Source organism: Esox lucius, chromosome 25 (assembly GCF_011004845.1).
Source record: "Esox lucius isolate fEsoLuc1 chromosome 25, fEsoLuc1.pri, whole genome shotgun sequence".
Lineage (NCBI taxonomy): Eukaryota > Metazoa > Chordata > Actinopteri > Esociformes > Esocidae > Esox > Esox lucius.
This window is the reverse complement of record NC_047593.1, coordinates 17,743,155-17,757,035: the sequence shown is the minus strand read 5'-3', so window position 1 is coordinate 17,757,035 and position 13,881 is coordinate 17,743,155. Positions and strand designations below refer to the sequence as shown.

The 13,881-nt window shown below is 44.6% G+C and overlaps 1 long non-coding RNA gene across 1 annotated transcript; it reads right to left on the bottom strand.

The window, feature by feature from the left end:
* Window positions 1–1,152: 1,152 nt before the first annotated feature.
* LOC109615168 lies at window positions 1,153–2,394 on the bottom strand. The gene is made up of 2 exons (XR_002196145.2): window positions 1,974–2,394; window positions 1,153–1,396 (listed from the first exon to the last, which is right to left on the bottom strand). It is a non-coding gene; the product is annotated as an uncharacterized LOC109615168 (long non-coding RNA).
* Window positions 2,395–13,881: the final 11,487 nt, after the last annotated feature.

Here is a 13,881-nt window from a genome sequence, read left to right as displayed (position 1 = left end):
ACAACCTACACTAAGTACGGCCTAGGGTGTCAAATGGGACACGTCTCTTCCCTTTGCTCTGCTTTCCAAGCCCTTAGCCCTGACCTTTTCCTTTGGCATTTTTCTCTAGACGCAATAATCATTAATCTAACAAATACCACCAGCATGGTGACCGGTGGAATAATGTTAGCCTGTCGGAAGAGATTCTGCAACCCGACAGGACTCCCAACAGATCTGCAGTGTAAGAGCACTGTCCGCTAGCGTCCGCCACCTACGCGCACCTATTAGGGGCTGGCGACGGAAATCTGTTTCCCTCTGCATTGACCTTACACACACACGTGCGCGCACACACACGCACGCACTCAGACTCATCCAGAGGCAGAACGGTTCATTACCTCGGGCCTTCACACCATAGAGGCACATTGTGACTGGGCATTGTCATACTATCATATGTGTGGCACACGAGCAGCAAATGTCAGGCGGTCTCCTGCAGTACAGCTGATGGAGGAGGAACGGGCTACGGATCGCGGTCTACAGCTAGCTAGGCAGACTGAGTGCTCCCTGCTGTTATTTCTAACTCAACTCTCGGATCCGCACGAACCCTCTGCACGTTTTGCAGGTCCCGATTTTCTTTTGCTGCTTAGTTGTCTCGGAGTATATTGAGGAGGGGAGAGTGAAGCTAATCCTATCAGGGTCATTTGTAAGATAGCTTGAGTTAAAACCCGAGATTACAAAAATTGGTGGTGGGGGGGGCTCAATGCAGACATATTCACATTAGTCCTTTTACACATGTACGTACATACACACACACACACACACACACACACACACACACACACACACACTTGCTTACCTGCTTGCCCCTTTTATGTCCCAGGGATGTGGTGAATTTATATCGGTCCATTACCAGCACCCGCTCACTCCTTAATGACGCTGGCTCTGCGTCCCGGCTAGCTACGGGGACTGCTGATTTGGCTGCTTTCCTCCGTAAACACAATTTATCAACCCGTGCTTTGTTTATGTCTAAAACTCTTAGTCTTAGTAATGCAGAATTAGTTCGCTATAGCTGGTTTTTGCAATGTTTTCTTTGAGACTCTGAGGTGATTCCTCTTTTATATATACATGTGTATATATATAGGAACTTCTTAACTCATCTGAGGAATGCAAACAATGGATGGGTCTTATTCATTTATTTACTTATGTTTGATATAAGATATGTACATCTAAATAGCTTTGGAAAATGTGTCTCTGGATTTGTTGGGTATTTATATGGACTTTGGGGTACATTTTACATTCTGACTAGGGTTGTAAAAAGGTGACTTCCCAAAAGTTGTTTGAAATATTGCTGGATTCAGGAGAACGTAAGCGGTGATTTCTCTGAACAGCACGAAGAGTGGAATACAGCAGTCCCAGTACACTTTGGATAAAAACAGATGAGCACAAGAAGCAGATGGTGGACAACAAAGAACAGAATCTAATAAAATGCACATTTGACAAAGTCTTACCCATACACACACGTTGACTTTAATTGAAAAATACGATCACTTTTAACATTTCGGTAGAACAGGTGCTGACGTGCGTTACACGCACGTTATCCCGGGAATCATTTCACAACCATTGGCTTCGGCGCATGTTGGGGTGTGTTTCTCGTTCCCTTATCAGATTTCCCCATGTGTTAACTGCCCGCATTAACAGCAATAAAGGATACACAGTGAATTTGTTTATGGAAACTTGTATTCCCGAATCATACCACTTGGTCGCGTATTCATTAGCGTGAAAAGCTAAACGGGGCTTAAACGGGGGATAATTATCTTATGTAAATGTACACAATAGGGACCTGGAAATACACTTATTATTCCTGAAGAGGGCAAATATTAACATTAAGAGGTTATTAAGGACACCTAGGCAATCAACAGTAGCTTGCTAGCTAGATAATGTTGTCCTGCAACTAAAATCAATCGGGTGAAATTAAATGACGATAAGGGATAACTCACCACCTTCTTTAGTGATGGCGTCGTGTTTTCAAGCCTCGGTAACGCACACTACGCCAAACTGTCCAAACCCATCGAGGACGCACAGAGGGGAATTCTCATTTTGACAACTCTCTGACAGTGCAATAACTAACCCGCGTGGAGAAATGTTTGCTTTCTTGACAATGGGATATGCTAGAAGTTTAGTCGGCCAGGCATTTTGCCCTATTAGCCTCTCTCTAACACACGTAACACATTTACCACCTTTATAGGGGTTGGTCCTTCTTTCTCGGCAACACTATTAGCTTGCCACCTCAGATAATGTCATGTGTTAATTAAGTAAGCGGAAAGTGGGGCAATTTTTTTCTCTCAGCAATAAATCACAGGGGAATGTTTTTACAGGTACACGCTGCCTCCATTTGGAGCGACGCCTCGCAGTGATCTCATTCGCTGAGATTAAATGGTGACAAAAAGCACTACTTAGCGAAGTCCCACTCACAAGGCCAACTACGAATGCATGGGATTCCAGGCTTATAGCTTGAGGACCAGGTTATTACCAGGCCATTGTTTATGTACGTGATTTCTGTGTAGCAGGTGTACTTGAAGACGGAGACCAGGCTGTTCTGTCTGCCGTGGTTACACAGAACCACAGGCCACAAAGGCTTACCAAGGACTTTCCTGGTTAGTGTTTCTACCTGCCTGTGTGTGCGTGTGTGTGTGCGTGCGGGCGTGTGTGTATGTGTGTGTCTGTGTCCAGACTGCACAAAGTGTGTTCTCAGACAGAGTTCAGACAGAACAAGTTCAAACATATAGGTGGGTCTCAGGGGAGAGACATAAACACAGACACACACACACACTCCTCTAGTTGTTGGGTGTGTTAGCGTCGCCTCCACGGTTCAAGGCCCAAAGGGGACTATTCTCTCTGTCGGTGAAGCCCCGAATACACACACAAGTTCACACAATAACTACCCACTTTCTGACACCTGTGCGCATGTGACACTGTGTGTGTGTGTGTGTGTGTATGTGTTGTCTCAGCTTCAGAGACACCATGGACAAATAAAGCAGCTGTTCACTAAATCCCTCAGAACTCACCTAACAGTTTATTCTGTTAGCTTTACTGAGGTGCGCTTTTACAAACAACACATTACGAGTTTGCTTACGTTGTTATATTTACTTTATATTACTTTGCAGATGTAGGGTCTTAATTTTATCACACCGTTGCAGAATATATATATATATATATCTTTTTTTAATTGTATTTGAAGTTTAAAAATGACTTCTTAAGTTCATAATGAAAGAAAATTTAAGACAATTGTCCCTGGTTACCCCCACCAAAATGTTGATTCACTGTAATCCACCCACTTATTTACATTGCCTTTTTGCTTTAGTGTTATGTTCCTGCTGTAGAAAACCAGGTCAAATTCTGATCCTTCACCTGTAACATTTATCTGGCAGGGACAATGCACCCTGAACATCTAAAAAGTGCCAGATTTAGCAAGCTGTCCCTGGACAGCCTGCGATAAAAAGTTGAAAAGCCCTTCTGATGGAGTACAGCTACATTTAAAATGTCATCTCCGATGGTGTGTAGATGTGATTCTTGGTGTCCTTAAATAGCACAGATGAACTACTGTATGTAGATTTCTACCTGTGTACCTGAAGAGCAGTCAAATACATCATGTTGATAGAGACAACTTTCAATCAGGAATACGTTTAGGGTAACTTGTTTTACCACAGTATTGGGGCGACATTTGTTTTACCCCTAATTGAGATTTATTCCATATTTTGGTGTCAAAAACTTTCTATCAATGTAATCTACACCACTGAAAATAATTCACTTTTGAAATCAGCATTTAAGTGAGTAAACAAAACCAATTTTAACCATATATTGCACATTCCAATATCCAAAGTCAAAAAGCTATGTATAACATTTATTACCAATAACTTTTGATGACTATTTTTAAATATGTTTTGTTAACTGTGCAAAACATTAAATAAATAATACTGAGCATCAATATCATACTAAGCATCAATGGAATTCAGTATCAGTGCTAATATATGCTCAGTAAACAAAATGTTCTAAAATCTAATTATGTTAGGCTACAACTTGTTGTTATATTTCAGCAAAAAATATATACATATATTAATTTTACAAATATATTCTCAGGGGTAAAATACGAAAGTCTTCTGGTCATTCATGTTTAAATGCAATTTAAATTGAAATCTTAAAAACAGCCCCTCTAATTACAGCCCATCAAGCAGAAGACACCTGAGGCAGACAACCAAACAGGCTGGCAGGCAGACATGGTTAGATGGGTAAAGAAGCACCAGACAAACAAAGATATGGTTAGATAGGTATAGAAGCACCAGACAAACAAAGATATGGTTAGATAGGTAAAGAAGCACCAGACTGACACAGATATGGTTAGATAGGTAAAGAAGCACCAGACTGACACAGATATGGTTAGATAGGTAAAGAAGCACCAGACTGACACAGATATGGTTAGATAGGTAAAGAAGCACCAGACTGACACAGATATGGTTAGATAGGTAAAGAAGCACCAGACTGACACAGATATGGTTAGATAGGTAAAGAAGCACCAGACTGACACAGATATGGTTAGATAGGTAAAGAAGCACCAGACTGACACAAATATGGTTAGATAGGTAAAGAAGCACCAGACTGACACAGATATGGTTAGATAGGTAAAGAAGCACCAGACTGACACAGATATGGTTAGATAGGTAAAGAAGCACCAGACTGACACAGATATGGTTAGATAGGTAAAGAAGCACCAGACTGACACAGATATGGTTAGATAGGTAAAGAAGCACCAGACTGACACAGATATGGTTAGATAGGTAAAGAAGCACCAGACTGACACAGATATGGTTAGATAGGTAAAGAAGCACCAGACTGACACAGATATGGTTAGATAGGTAAAGAAGCACCAGACTGACACAGATATGGTTAGATAGGTAAAGAAGCACCAGACTGACACAGATATGGTTAGATAGGTAAAGAAGCACCAGACTGACACAGATATGGTTAGATAGGTAAAGAAGCACCAGACTGACACAGATATGGTTAGATAGGTAAAGAAGCACCAGACTGACACAGATATGGTTAGATAGGTAAAGAAGCACCAGACTGACACAGATATGGTTAGATAGGTAAAGAAGCACCAGACTGACACAGATATGGTTAGATAGGTAAAGAAGCACCAGACTGACACAGATATGGTTAGATAGGTAAAGAAGCACCAGACTGACACAGATATGGTTAGATAGGTAAAGAAGCACCAGACAGACACAGATATGGTTAGATAGGTAAAGAAGCACCAGACTGACACAGATATGGTTAGATAGGTAAAGAAGCACCAGACTGACACAGATATGGTTAGATAGGTAAAGAAGCACCAGACTGACACAGATATGGTTAGATAGGTAAAGAAGCACCAGACAGACACAGATATGGTTAGATAGGTAAAGAAGCACCAGACTGACACAGATATGGTTAGATAGGTAAAAAAGCACCAGACTGACACAGATATGGTTAGATAGGTAAAGAAGCACCAGACTGACACAGATATGGTTAGATAGGTAAAGAAGCACCAGACTGACACAGATATGGTTAGATAGGTAAAGAAGCACCAGACAGACACAGATATGGTTAGATAGGTAAAGAAGCACCAGACTGACACAGATATGGTTAGATAGGTAAAGAAGCACCAGACTGACACAGATATGGTTAGATAGGTAAAGAAGCACCAGACTGACACAGATATGGTTAGATAGGTAAAGAAGCACCAGACTGACACAGATATGGTTAGATAGGTAAAGAAGCACCAGACTGACACAACACTCATAGAGTCGGCGAGGGACGTGGTGGGATACGCCAAGGCAGAAAAGCCCTAAATGTGGGTTTATGTGGGATTAAGGGACAGCAACCGGTGAATCCCAAGTTGAAGAGATGCATTAGTGCTGTTTACTGAGGGCTTTGGAGCAGATTACGCACACACACGCACACACACACACCCGTGCGCACACACGCACACACACACACACACACACCCGTGCGCGCACACACACACACGCAAACACACACGCGCAAACACACACGCGAATGCACACCCGTGCGCACACACGCACACACACACGCACACACACACACACACACACCCGTGCGCGCACACACACACGCACACACGCGCACGCACACACGCGCACGCACACACGCGCACGCACACACGCGCATGCACACACACACACAAGCACACCATGGACAAGTAGAGTGGGTTTTAGTCAAAGGCTGCCCCAACCACAGACAACCAGGGGGGGAGAGGGGGGGAGAACCGGAGGGGGAGGGATTTGACCACAGGGAGGGAAGGAGGTTGAACCGGGCAGAGAGAAGAGAGATGGTGGTGGGGGGGTGGGGGTCAGGGGGAGGTGCATCTGTAAATGGTTAAGAGAGACAGAGTGGGGGGGTAGAGAAGGAGCTGAGATCAGGGAAGACAAATAGAGGGCAGTGGAGGGGAGTTAGGATGTAGGGGGGAGACAGATGAAACGCAGCAAGAGGGGGCGAGGAGAGGGGACTCACAGATAAGGGGGGGAGAAAACTGGGTTTTTGAGTGAGAGGAGAGAGGGAAATAAAAAGAGAGAAAAATAGGGGGAAAAAAGAGAAGGAATAGTGAGAACGATGGATGAAAATGAGGCGATACAAAAGGGGATTTATTTAAAGGAGTCAATGTTTCTGTCCTGAATGGAACCCTCTTTTCTAGGTAGCACACTACTCCCTGACTCATTCAGGCCCTGGAGGTTAGGGTGTAGGGTGCCTTTTAGAACACCCTCTTTAATTGGCCAGCCGACATTTACACAGAAATAATCTATCCAATGCAATATCGATTTGCATCCAAGTCTGCAAAACCCAGCATTTAGTGCCACAGCTAAATTGGAGCCTGTATGTGTGTGTGTGTGTGTGTGTGTGTCACACTGATGTGGACAGGGTATGTAGCCGTGGATAAAGTTTAGACTAAATCACGAGAGCAATCATCCGCGCGCACGGCGGCCAATATCAGACAGATTGCCGAGTTGCAGCTGTCACTTAAGAGCAGCTGAAATAGGACTTTTCGCAATTTATAGAAATATAATCTCGGACAAAAACAGAGTTTGGTGAAGCAAATGGTTACTACCCGCAGAGGGAGAAACACTAATCTGTCTGTAGTTTTGGTGAAAGTATACCCGGCCTCTGACCTGAACCAGTGATGATACGGTTCTGAAACAAAATCTTTTAACACCACTGTGTCAGCCGTATGAAATAAGCAAATCGACCTGAAAACGGGCTACATGCGTATCCTGCAAACTGCATAGGGGTTCAGTGCCAACATTTTGCCATGGCCGGAGATGTTGTCACGGAGACAGAGACGTGCGTACATCGTCGAAAAACGGGCTGCAAAAGTGTACCAGGCCTAATGATCATCCATCTAACGTTATTAGGCTTCTTGTTTTTTTTTTTGATGACAAATAATCCCCTTCCATTTATCATACTGGGCCTTCAAGGGACACCGGTTAGGATGCCTGAAATGTTGAAGTGGCCAAATGTTTTGGCCAGAACACCCAACAGGCGAGTCATGTGAAGTGGCTGCAGTTCTGACGGGAGTGTCTGGTCGTGTTTGTGGCGCATGACAGAAGGGAATGTTCAGGACAAACCTCTCTTCTTTAAATGGGGCGGAGTTTGTCGGTGAAAAAAAAAACAAAAACGTATTTAAGTCAATTATTTCCCGTAATGTGAATGTACATCATTGGCGGAAACCCGACACGAAACACCTTCATGGCGCAATAAAAATAAATAAAGAGAAGATATACTTTAGCTTAAAGCTCCCCCCACCTCCCCCATGGTAGCTGAAGTGGGGTGTGTTCGGTAATGTTGGGGTGTGTTCGGTAATGTTGGTAGCACATCCACCCCTCCCTCTGATCCACCCCTTTCTCTGGCTGAGGTTGACAGCAAGCTCAACATTGCCCGTATGATAGCTTTTCTCTTGTGTCAAACAGTGGGGCCTTGCTTGATATAAATCACACGCACATGCGCACCCGCTCGCACACACACACACACACACACACACACAGGATCTTGAACCAAACTGCACGGCTTAGCAAACAGCAGGATCTTCTTAAATCTATACTAATCCATTATCCTCCAGGCCCACTGTCTCTTGTCCTCTTCCCAATGGGTGGGGGGTGGGGGGGGTGTTAGGCGGCGGGCGGGCGGGGGTTCACGCAGCATCTGTTCTGCACCAGTCAGAGGTGGTCACGGCCGTCGGAGAGGTTACCACGCCGACCGTTGCCACCGTTGGCTGCTGTTTACAGGGAAGCCAGAGAGATGCAAGACTCCACCATCATGTTGTTTCCTGGAGGCCAGTCGGCCCAGTGCTGACAGTGAGATAATTCAAATATTAACAGTCTACGAACCGTGGAAGTGTAGTGTCATGGATATGTAGTACTTTTGCCACAAACATGTAATATGTTGTCATAGAACTGTAGTGTTTTTGACACAGACAAATAATAGCTTTTCACAGACGTGTTGTTATAGACCTGTGGTACATACTCATAGACATGTAGCATGTTATATTGGACATGTTGTACGTTGTCATGGACATGTAGCATGTTATATTGGACATGTTGTACGTTGTCATGGACATGTAGCATGTTATATTGGACATGTTGTACGTTGTCATGGACATGTAGCATGTTATATTGGACATGTTGTACGTTGTCATAGACATGTAGCATGTTATATTGGACATGTTGTACGTTGTCATAGACATGTAGCATGTTATATTGGACATGTTGTACGTTGTCATAGACATGTAGCATGTTATATTAGACATGTTGTACGTTGTCATAGACATGTAGCATGTTATATTGGACATGTTGTACGTTGTCATAGACATGTAGCATGTTATATTGGACATGTTGTACGTTGTCATAGACATGTAGCATGTTATATTAGACATGTTGTACGTTGTCATAGACATGTAGCATGTTATATTGGACATGTTGTACTCTTAGCTATCTTGCCTACGAAAACCAACATCCTAAAACCCTGCTTCTCAAACTGTGGGTGTGTGTTATAAGGTTAAAGGCTGACCTCAGGCTTGACCTGATTATTTAAAGTGATTACCAACGCAATTTGATGTCTTTTCAGAGTTTGATTAAATAAACAAACAGTAAGGCACAAGGTGTGGCCAGTGTAACCCGGCTAAGAGTTCTTCTCAGGCACAACGCAACTAGAGCAGTAAAAAGTGATGCGATGTCACGCCTGTGGTTTACAGTCTGATATACCATGGCAAACCACCCCGTTTTAATCGAGTGTAATCACACTCTACTCTATGGTAATTTGGGTCTTTGGAGTCGATATGTCTTGTCATTACATAATTAATGTTGCATCCCTGTTTGTATACACTGGAGAGAGAAAGAACATTTCACAAAAATGTTTTGCAGCTCCAACTGTTGGATTTAGTTAAGTTTCAAATGAGAACAGTAATGCTAATTGAATAGGCTCTCTATGGTTTCCGACTTGCTGGTTGCCAGCATATCCAGGGCTGGCCCCTGAACGCCTCAGTTGGACTGGCGCATACATTTTCATGGGGGCGTGGGGTAATACTTTTTCATAGTACCGCTTGTGAGCAATGCAAATATCTGAAGCTTATTTTAAGACATGTAGCCTAGTTAAACGGTAAAAAAAAAACACGACAGCCTTTTAATGCGGCACGAACCCAAGCTGCCATGGGGTTTTGGTCTGACTGCCGTACAAATTAATTCAGGGTTCATTCAAAACAACGTTTCAAAAAAGTATGACTTTTTTCGGATCCAGTCAGAAGCGTTTCAATCAATCCTTCAAATGTGTTTCGTAAAGCCCTTTTTACATCGGCAGTTGTCACAAAGTGCTTTTACAAATACCCAGCCTGGTAACCCCAAGTGCAAGCCACAACACACATGATCCGCACAGGCTCGGGAAAATCTCCCCAGCAGGATCGGAACCTAGGAACAAACCTAGAGAGAAACCAGACTCTGAGGGGTCGCCAGTGCTCTTAGACAGAATCCAAGTCCGCTGCATAACCAGGTGGACAAGGAGAGGGACAATCAGGTGGGGTGTCTGCAGGAGGACTAGGCGGTCCTGAGGTCCAAGGGCTTCAGTCCTGCAAAGGTCAAACAGGACAGCAGGAAAGTTAGAGAGAGACTTCCTTGGATTCAAAGGGATACCTGAGATGAAAATGACCCTTGTCTCTGTGACGTGAACGAATGCAACGTTTGGACAGACTGACCCATGTCCCCCGGGCACAACAATACAGCCGCGTGAAACGAGAGACTCAGCCAGGGAGCGTCCAGAGACACTCCGGCTCCGTCGGACAGTAATCCCGGAAAGATCCAATCCGTCAGAAGCGTTTGGAAACTGTCTAGTGCCGAAAGATGCATTCAGGGTGTGTCACTCAATAATCCCTCGTGGTCTTTCAGATAGAAGAATGCCACAGCTTTTTCGCCACATTGTCAGGCCGCGTGGGGATTTTACAGGGCTGGAAATCTGTCAGCCCACCTTTAGACTTAGTGGCTCAAGGAACTAATGTTATTCAGAAAACTGGCCATTTGGGGGTATCCTATTTAAACCTTTTCAAATGCTTCCTTTAGATTAATTCTCGTGGCCTCTTCCCCAACCCTTTAGATTTATGTAGGGCCATCATATCATATTAAATGCTAAGGATATTAGGAACTGTATGAACAGCTTTGTACCAAGGTAAACATTTTACGTGAATAGGCAAGAAAGCACGGCAGGGCCAAAACCACCAAGGACCACCAATTGGAACTCTGAGTCACTCCTCTAATTCAACGGAATCAGGACAAACACTTGAGCTTCCAGTTAAGTAGATGACATGTTGCTGAAGGATTTTCCTTTCTGAACTGCCATTGGCTTTACATTGGCGTCATATTGTTTGATGGCTAAGTCCAATGACAAAGAAACGGTGGATTAGTTGCCCGTGACAAGACACAAGTTCCCTGAAAGAGTCTATCGAATCCCTCTCTCTCCTTCCCCCGCATCTCTTTCTCTCTCTCTCTCTCCCTCTCTAACTCTCCATCCCTCATGGCCTCTCTCTCCCCCGGAAACAGAATAAACAACAGAGCATAAATAGGATGACCAGGGAAAGTGGAAGAAGGAGCGAAGGAGTGAGAGGGAACAAAGAAAAAATAAGGCAGAGCAAGCGCGAAGGCCGAGCGAGCACGGTGCAATTTAAAGGTCACCGTCGCAATAAGGCATAATAAGGTGTCAGTATGGTCGGGAGCCTGACTCAGCAGAGAAACCAGCCTGTGTCCCAAAGGACACCCTAAACCCTTAACAGCGCACTTCCTTCCACTAGGGCCCGCCCAGGTAGTACGATGTATAGGGAACGGTGTGCTGCTGACACGGCTAATTAAAGCCCAGCCGCGGACAGGGCATCGACATGGCACCGCAGGGGAGGTGATCCAATATGGAGGCCCAGTCGCGCTGAATAAACAGGGGATTGAGGCGACTGGCAGCGAAGGGGGATAGGTTATGCCGATGACCCCCTGGCTCTGGCCAGAGGAAGTCAATGGAGCTTCCAAGAGCTGACTGGGGCAGAAAGTTAACTACTTCAGCAGGGCGGTCGGATTGGCTGGCTGGCTGAGTAAGACCTGTTTGTAATGCATTGACTCGGAACAAACTATTTTAAACTCTAGACTTTGCATTATTTAGCAGAGTGTATTATAGAAAGAAACAATGTGAGTCCCACGCAGGCGTAATAACATCTCTGTACTCACTGTATCTCTAAGTCTTTTGTATGGTAAACAGGCTTTGTTGAAGGAGAGAAACATAGCATATATAGCCACTCGCCTCAACATTTTATTGCTCTTCAGGGAATCGTCTGAGTATCGGTATAAGGAACTAGCGACGGCTGAAGTAAAAGGGCTTGATAAAATCTGCTTGATTGATAGAGAGCGCGTGAAAACCAGCTGCCTGAAAATCATCTCCATCCATCTGTGGTGTCAACCGGCAAGAAGATCACCATACAACACAAATGCTACCAAGAGCACACAGGGCAGACTCATCCATCGGACACATCAAACGTAAACGCGCTTGGGGAGGGGGTGCCCACAGGGATTTTGGGCCCTCAGGGGTGCGTGTTTGATTCCCTCCATTGCTCCGTGTTCAGCCAGAACAGTGCGGGGCCATGCAGCATTACAACACGTTTACGCTGGTTGGCCCGGCCGTCGACGGCTACAGGACAGGCCATTCCTTGGCTCACACTTTTCATTGCAATAGCGTTTAGAACGTTTGTCCTAGGCTTGAAGCAGAACGGGGCATTCTTCTCAATGCGTTCCATGTTAGCACGCTAATATTAACACCACTAGCTGTTTTTGACCGACTTCGTCTGCCTATGACAGCACTGCCATCTGTCATCCATCAGTTGGATCACATGACGATGGCAAAGTTCTTTTCAATTAAATATTTGCCTAATTAAGCATAGGCAAGACAGATCATGGTAATTCAAGAAAGAGTAGGTGTCAAAACGCCCACATCTGCCCCCATTCCTTCATCTTCACATCACTAAGTAATTGACACGGTCCACACACACACACACACACACACACATCAGAGCCTGGTGCTCCCAGCGGAAACATTTGGCGTGTCTTTCCTTTTGATCCTCCAAACATTCTACGGCTGCACCCCTGAAACTACCCGGACAGGCTCCGCTACCGCTCGGTCCGGTAACCTCACCCCCCCCCTTGGCGTGGCCTCGGACGGTGGGAGCTAATGGCCGAGCGCATCACCGGGGGCCAAGAATCCTGCACAGCTTCTACCCCCAAGCCGTATGACTGTCACATGAGGGTTATCAAACTCTGCCCACATTTCCCCTTTGGTGTTGATTTTCTGCACGCACTAGACTCGACGCACACACACACACACTCTTCAGTCATCATGTACATTTCTGCCGTCACCGTTTCTCATCGATCTCCCATCTATATACACATGAACTACCTCGTGCACGGACTGAGCGCCAGCCCTCGCGGTAAATTCTCCAGTTATCGTTGTTCCTATGATTTCGCATTTATTCCTTGTTATTATTTCTATCACTGTGATTATTTTCCGCTCGTATGCTATTATCTGTCTTACATTCTCCTGTTTACCTCAAGCTGTATTTTTGGAAAAGGGCCCAGAAAATAATGTATCGTTGTGATACATGGAGGGTAGAAATATATCCAGTTAGATATTTCTTTTTTTTTTTTATCTGCACGCATTTAATTGTCTGTAGGTGCATTCAGAAAACAAAGTTTTCCGAGTACATTCATTTTTTAGAAAACAGTGTGTGTCCTAAATGGTGCTCTGTCCCCTACAGATGCTTTGAACCAAGCCTAAAAGAGTGCACTACAGAGGGAATATGGCGCTATTTGGGGCACAGATTCTCTGCAGCATATATGAAAGGACGTTGTTCAGTCCTTAGAGTTGGAGAAACATCATTTGGTGGCTGCAAATCTATCTGCTAATGGTTTCTCTCATCTAATGACCCCAGTGGCCTGATGTTCTTTCTATAGGATAAAAAACAATAGCATGGACTTGATTCCACTAACACCTTGCCCCGCCCACTCTACCCAGGCCATTGACACAACTGGTTCTCAACAATACATGGACGAACCTAAGCAGGAGAACAACTGAAACAACAGCCAATCAGGCATTTTCATGTCTTGCCTGGCATTGTAATGCAATCATTTCCATGGTCATGTAGAATGTTTATTCAAATGATGCTACCTGACGTGTGGCTCAAGCAATATAATCTTTAAGTTTCTTTGCTTCAACCAATCACAGCACTTCCTGATTTGCTCATATGGGTATACTCGCAATGACTGCCAGGCGACCCAGTGAGCC